Raw genomic sequence first — 7,230 nt, 5'->3', positions numbered from 1 at the left:
AACTTAGGTTGTCAGAAACAGGTTGCTGACCTTATGCCATGCCACTTGTCTCTGTGAAGCTGTATCCAGTAATGTTTGTGGCCATTATACACCCAGTTTCGGTGGCCATTGCATGTTTCTTCCAAGAGGCTTCATCCACTATGCTTCTGCCTGCGGAGCACAAGTAACCTGTCTCTGTATTTCCTGTTAACTTCTATGCAGCAGTTGTAGAACTTGTATGTAGAACTTGCTGTTCAGAACGTTGAACAGAATGTTAACAGTACAGGGTTTAAATTTAGAAACACTACATTTCCAAGAAGTATAAACATTTTAAGAAGTTGACAAATTTGTTTATCCTTGCATGCACTTTCAACTTTCCTCCATTAACTAGAGAATGAGCTGCGTGTGTTGAAACTCTTATTTAAAATGTCACAATGCACTTTAAATAAGGACAAAAGAAAATTTAGGTAGACATTAGCTTTTCAGAAATGGATGATAATTTTGGCTGCCTAAATTAAGGGCAGCAAATATGCCCCAGCTCAGTATGGCTCAGCTTTTATGAGCCTTCTCAGAGACTGGAGAAAAAGTTAAGTTGTTTTCTCCCAGCTAATGTTAGTATAACCAAGCTGGTGGTGCTAAATACATGCATTTTATAATATTCTCCAAGAACTTTTTTGTTTTGTTTTACCACTCCTACCCCAGAGCATTTGCATAACCCTAACCCATATGCATATCTCATTACATTTTTTGAAATAGCCTTTGAGAGAACTGGCACAAAGATATTCCCAAAATGAAAGGCTGCTATGGAGGATGGTCTGATCATATAGTGCAGAGCAACCAATGAGAGCTTAATTTAGAGTAGTGGGTTAAAATTAAAGAACTTTGGTGCATGTTCCCACATAGCAGTTGTCTAGTCTGCTGAATGAAGACAGGAGTGCCTGGCGTGCTCTGGTCCATGGGGTCACGAAGAGTCGGACACGACTAAACGACTAAACAACAACAACAACAACAGTCTGCTGAATGCTGATCACATAGGTGCAGAAAGTCCTTTAACATTCTGAGCAGGAGCTTCACGACCAGATGAAAAGATGTTCAGTTCATACTACACCTGAATTTGATAAATGGGACCATCACAGACATAAATGTTTGGTTGTCTTGACTTGCAATGTCTGAAATTAATAGAACGTATGATCGGATACAAAGATTTGTGAGGCAAATGAAGGAGACCACAGTGCAACAGGCTCTAAGTTCAAACAGGACACAACTTTAAGATATTTTACAAGCTAGTAGGCACACTGTAAGTGACATGATAACTCAGGTTCGCTGAGCAGCACACAGAACAAAGATAATTGAGTCTATTTTATTTATTAGATTTATATATAACCCTTCATGAAAAAAATTTCAGGGAGGTTCACAAGATCAAAACATGCAATAAAAGCACAAATAGTTAGAAACAACGAAATAATAACCACCCCCTTGACAAACACTAATTTTTATTTATAGTTTTGTGGAGTCCTAGCTTGTGGTAGGTTTGTCTACTTTGTTCAGTAATCTGACCTCAACAATATTGTGACCCAAGATCCAGTCATTGGAGTTTGGAAGAATTTAAACTGTGAATTAGTTCTTATGATGTTGTCTTTGAATTCCTGACTTGTCTTCTGCATGCATGCCTCTGTGTTACATCAGAATTGTTAGTTATGATTTCTTTATGGCTATTTGAAGAGACAAATATGACCTTGTTGAAGCGTGGAGCGCTCCTGTTCAAGGTGCCAGCCAGCCAGCTTTCTTCCAAGTTTCTCCAGTCTCCCCCTCTTGGTTTTTTCATTACCCTACCCTGACAGACAGTATTCTGTTCCAACTAAGCATGGCCATTTTAAGGTTCCTCCCCTGAGTATTTTTTAAAAGGTTTTTGTTTGGGTTCCATTTCATTTTTTTTGTTTTCCCTCAGGCCTGCTGATATTTGCCCCTTGTACAGGGATGGTAAAGTTCTGACTGCATAAGAGTCCACACTGGGGAAACCCAGCCAGATGGGTGGTGTATAAATAATAAATTATTTTTATTATTGGAGAATTATTTTGCTATTTGTATATAGGATGGTTATGGATCAGCTGTCAAGTGCACATTTAGTTAGACAGAATATGAATTTTGTCATAAGAATTCTGCCAAAGCAGAGGTTTGTAATACTGCCTTTTAATGCCAGATGCATCTTGTGCTAACACATGTTGGCTGTCTACAACGGGAAGTGTACAATACATTTTAAATGAAGTTGATGGATTTTGGATGGTGGAAGGAAATTTGATGTACAAGCTCGACTGGTAATATCCTTCCCTAGTAAGAAGATGCTATATACTGGAAACTAACATGGCTGAAATGTGAAGACGTCACTGTCAAACTTTTAGTTTAACCCTGTACGTGACTTACAAAGAGGCTCACATTCAAGCAGAACTGAATGTTTGCAAATATTTGAAATGTGCTAAGCATTACAACCTAATAATTCAAAAGTATTAAGCAAGGAATATGATATAACCATCCATAGGGAACCAGGGATTTTGCGGAAGCTAATTGGGAATTCCTTAATTAGGAGAACTGAAAAGACAGTACGTTGACCACATTATCCGAGGGCAATGCAATCATCACATTTTTAGGGTCTCTCAGTTCACATTTGGCAATTCTGAGGTCCAACACTGAACTCTAGAGTCAACCTTGGCAGACATCAGTGTGGATGTGCTGCATAGGAATGTAGGAAGTTACCTTATACTGACTTAGATCATTGGTCCAAGTAGCCTGATACTACTGACTCTGGCTGACAGCTGTCGTGGACTGTCTGGCTGCAGAGGAGTGGTAGGAGGCACCTGCTGGGGAACCATCAGGGGAACCCCCACCACTGGGAGGAGCACAGAGAGAAGAAACGCCTTGGTGCAGCTGCAGCAGCATAACTGGGTGCCTTCATCTGCCCCAGCTGCAACAAAACATGTGTCTCCCATATCAGTCTCTACAGTTACAGCAAGTAACTTTGTGGTCAACTGTTTGACCACAAATGCGTACTCCTCCATTGTCTCCCAAGATACAGGTGGCAACTGTGTGAATGTAGTGTTCCTTTATGCCACCCTCCCCAAAAGCACCTCCACCAAATGTTCTTTCAGTTCTTTTGTGAATGCTTGCGGCAACAGAAGTTAACTGTGGAAGAAAGCTACTATATCTGCCTTTCCCATGACTTCCAGCAAGAGCACAGGAAATGTAGGAAGCACTGGGCAGCAATTTGATTCCACTGGGGGTAGTAGTCGAATACTGAAATAAAATTATTTTATGCATGAATAAAGCATGGCCTCCCAAGTCAGATTCATGTGATATTTACATGGATTTGGGGAACTGTTTTTATTTTGAGCTTACTGAAAGTAATGTTGGCTTTTTAAAATCCTCCTTGACCTGTTAACTGTATTTCTTGATGTCAGTAACCATTACTTCATACACTGTCTCTATAACTCAGAGGCTTCTTTAACATATGGAGGACATTTAAGTGAAGATGCTGAAGAGATGAAAGATGGTGTTCACTAAAGACGTGGAGAAATAGAAATGATTTAGGAAAAGTATGAGGACAGGAACATAGTGACAATGGTGACCCTGTTGCCTACCCAACATGCAAGCTTCTTTACGCCATCACGATAGTTTGAAAATTACTAGTTGTAGAGCAGGGGTCAGCATCCTTTTTCAGCTGTGGGCTGGTCCACCATCCCTCAGACCATGTGGTGGGCCGGACTATATTTTGAAAAAAAATATGAATGAATCCCTATGCCCCACAAATAACCCAGAGTTGCATTTTAAATAAAAGCACACATTCTACTCATGTAAAACACCAGGCAGGCCCCACAAATAACCCAGAGATGCATTTTAAATAAAATGACACATTCTACTCATGTAAAAACATGCTGATTCCTGGACAGGCTGTGGGCCAGATTAAGAAGGCGACTGGGCCTTAGGTTGCCTACCCCGTTGTAGAGCATATGCTTCTTATTTGTTATGCCATAGTTAAAATAAGCAATTGGAAAGACGGGCCATCCCAATATAATGTTGCTTTATTATGGTTTCTGAAAACATTATTAGAATTGTACCTGCATGCTAAGTTCAACAATAAAATGATTTCCTGGAACTGTTATGTGCTGGTTCTCCATACCAGTCCCTTCCTGCCGCTTTTGTGGAAGCTACGCTTTATACAGGCCTTACTCTGGCCTAGTTTTTCACTTGTGACTGCATAAAGCTCTGTGAAGGTGGTTATTTGCTGTCAGCTGTTGATAGCATGCAACTAAATGAGACACAAGACTTTCTAAATCCCTATTCTTTCCCACCACTGCCATCAGATTTCTTTTTATAATTGGCATATCAGAACCCTCTGGCATTGTTCACAGATCAAAGCATGCCATCAGAATGTGTTAATTTATCATTCAAAGCTCTTTTATCTTTTAGGGATTAACACTGCAAATAAGGAGAACATTTGAATTTGCAGTAAGTGTTTCTAGATGTGTAGGCTTTGACTTTTTGGAGGCGGGCCAGCGCTATATACAAGCCAAGAAAAGTGCAGCATTAAGACTCTGAATTCTTAAACATATTTTCCAGATGAAGATCAACAAGTGAAAAACAACGGTCTTAAAATGATTAGAGCAATTCATGGAGGATGAAAATAATACTTAACCATTACTCTTGACACTCAAGAATTTCGGCCGCCTCTTCCTTTCTTCTCCCATTTCTCTGGTGCTTTACTGTTGTTGTTGTTGTTGTTGTCCTCCTGCTGTTGTTGCAGTTGCTGCATCCTTTTTCTACTGCGGTAAAAAGTGGTGGAGGTTAGATGGTGTGCTTAGAGTGGCTGCTTTTGTGGTATCTGCTCCAGCCACACAGCTCAATCTCAAATGCTCTTCCTCCCCCACTCTGTGCATGAAAATGGCAGGGGCTGTTTGGGCAGTGGGGGGGGGGGAGAACTACGGAAGGGACCCTGCCCGCAAGGTTGGGAGAATCTGCAGCTAATGAGGGCAGGCAGCTACTGACGCTACAATAGCATTAGGAACAAGCTGTTGCTGTGTGGTTAGGCACCAAAGACCTTGTGCAACCAGGGCTTAGAGCAAGAGAACAGGGGGCAAGTCAGAAATGGAGAAAAGAAAGCCAAAGACATTTTCGGGAGGGACAATTAGAGAGGAAACACAAGGAGAAGAATGTAGACCCAGAGGTGGAAAGTGGGGAGGAAAGAGTTATCCAGGAGGCCATGAGGGGGGAACACCTGGATGAAAAGGGAGGGGCATAACTCTGCCTGTGAAATGCCTTGCTATAGAATATTTTATGTCCAAAACAGTTCCTAGCCTTTGCCCTAAAGTCTAGACGATACTCAGTGTGACCTGGGCAAGGCCTGGGGAACCCAACCCACTTTCCCCTGCTGCCCAGTTTATCAACCATAAACTGGGTGGCAGGGGGAATTATGACTGTTCCTGTGCCATGCTGGGACAGTGATCTGACCTGCATTTGAATTGTTGAGGGGTGTAGGTTAAAACCTGCTCTCCCCAGCCATCTTGCGGCATCTGTTGCATGTGTACTGTTGGAAGGCTGTGAGTGTGTTTGTGAAGAATGTGTGGGTGTAACAGGGAAATGCTGGGCCTGACCACACCCACAGTCACCACTTGCTCATCTGCATGTGCTGCTTGGGGTCAAAAAGGATGCCCACCCCGCCCTAGTGTGACCAAGAAACACAATCCAGGAAAGAGCTATGCAGATGGGAACAGCCTTTCATCTTTGTAACTATAAAAAAATAATAATAAATTTTTATTTATACCCTGCCCTCCCCAGCCAGAGCCAGGCTCAATGTGGCTAATACCAATAAAATAAAACCACAATAAAAGCATAGGGGAAAAAGAGAGGGAGAAAAACCCCCAATTTAAAATACAAGTTAAAGTGCAATTTAAAATGCAGCCTCGTTTTAAAATAGCTGATAAATCAAGACCATAAGGGGAGGGAAACATAAGGGTCAGACTGCGTCCAAACCAAAGGCCAGGCAGAACAGCTCTGTCTTGCAGGCCCTGCGGAAAGATGTCAAGTCCCACAGGGCCCCAGTCTCTTGTGACAGAGCGTTCCACCACGTCGGGGCCAGTGCTGTAAAGGCCATGGCCCTAGTTGAAACCAATCTAACCTCCTTGAGGCTCGGGACCACCAAAGTTTTGTTATTTGTGGACCTTAAGGTCCTCTGCAGGGCATACCAGGAGAGGCGGTCCCGTAAGTACGTGGGTCCTAGGCATAGCTGTCAACTCCCCCCCCCCTTTTTTAAAGGGAAATTCCCTTATTCCGAATAGGATTCCTCACAAGAAAAGGGAAAAGTTGACAGCTATGGTCCTAGGCCATATAGGGCTTTAAAGGTCAAAACCAGCACCTTAAACCAGACCCTGTACTCCACTGGGAGCCAGTGCAGTTGGTAAAGCACTGGATGAATGTGATCCCAAAGGAGACAGGAGCTGGTTGAACATCTATCCAAGAGTTGCCCTGAATGCAACCCTAAATAAATGTTATAATTCCCAGCAATATTGCATTTGTGCCTTTTTCAATTGGACAGAAACTAAACGCTGCTAGAGAGCTTTTTAGGTATGGGAGAAACTGAAACACAGATGTTAAATGAAAACTGTGCAGAGTGCAGCATAGCTGTTGAACTAAACGACCAGACGCACTCCTGCCCTTTGAAGGAACTGACTCCATCTCTGTGTCAATGAAAGTCCAATGCCATAACTCATTTGGCTGCCTGCGTTTGTTGTGCCTCTGACAAATCCCATTACTAACTGCAGGCTCTATAGTACTGTTCCCCTAATCATCTGGTGCCACTGACACACAATTCACCTTGACAATGCTGAAGTATACTCATCATCATCTAGCCAGAACTATTGTAGCGTTAGTGGCCAGGTATCTCCTGCACCTTCCCAGTTATAGCTTTACAGGGCTAGGCAGAGGGAAAGAATTTAGAATATGAACAGCTATACATAAAGCAGAAGGGAAGAAGTAGATGTCATTGTTTTATTTAGAAAATAAACTATCGCTATGGTATCAAAACTGGATCTGGGTGAGCTTGGGCCCGTCTCCCACTTGTCTCCTGCTGAGCAAATCACTGGGAATACCTCCAAGCACAACATGTGGGATAATTCAGCTGAAGAATTTATTTCATGGATATATATAAAAAACCCAATAACCCCACAAACGACATAATTGGAAATCCCCCTGTCTTTTGCCAGT

General features: G+C 42.3%; 1 long non-coding RNA gene across 1 annotated transcript; it reads right to left on the bottom strand.

The window, feature by feature from the left end:
* Positions 1–2,603: 2,603 nt before the first annotated feature.
* On the bottom strand, positions 2,604–7,021 carry LOC307215557. The gene is made up of 3 exons (XR_013838576.1): positions 6,841–7,021; positions 4,667–4,793; positions 2,604–3,735 (listed from the first exon to the last, which is right to left on the bottom strand). It is a non-coding gene; the product is annotated as an uncharacterized lncRNA (long non-coding RNA).
* Positions 7,022–7,230: the final 209 nt, after the last annotated feature.

Source organism: Podarcis cretensis (assembly GCF_951804945.1).
Source record: "Podarcis cretensis genome assembly, chromosome: 4".
Taxonomy (NCBI): domain Eukaryota; kingdom Metazoa; phylum Chordata; class Lepidosauria; order Squamata; family Lacertidae; genus Podarcis; species Podarcis cretensis.
The sequence above is the reverse complement of the archived record's forward strand: the minus strand, read 5'-3'. Positions and strand labels throughout refer to the sequence as shown.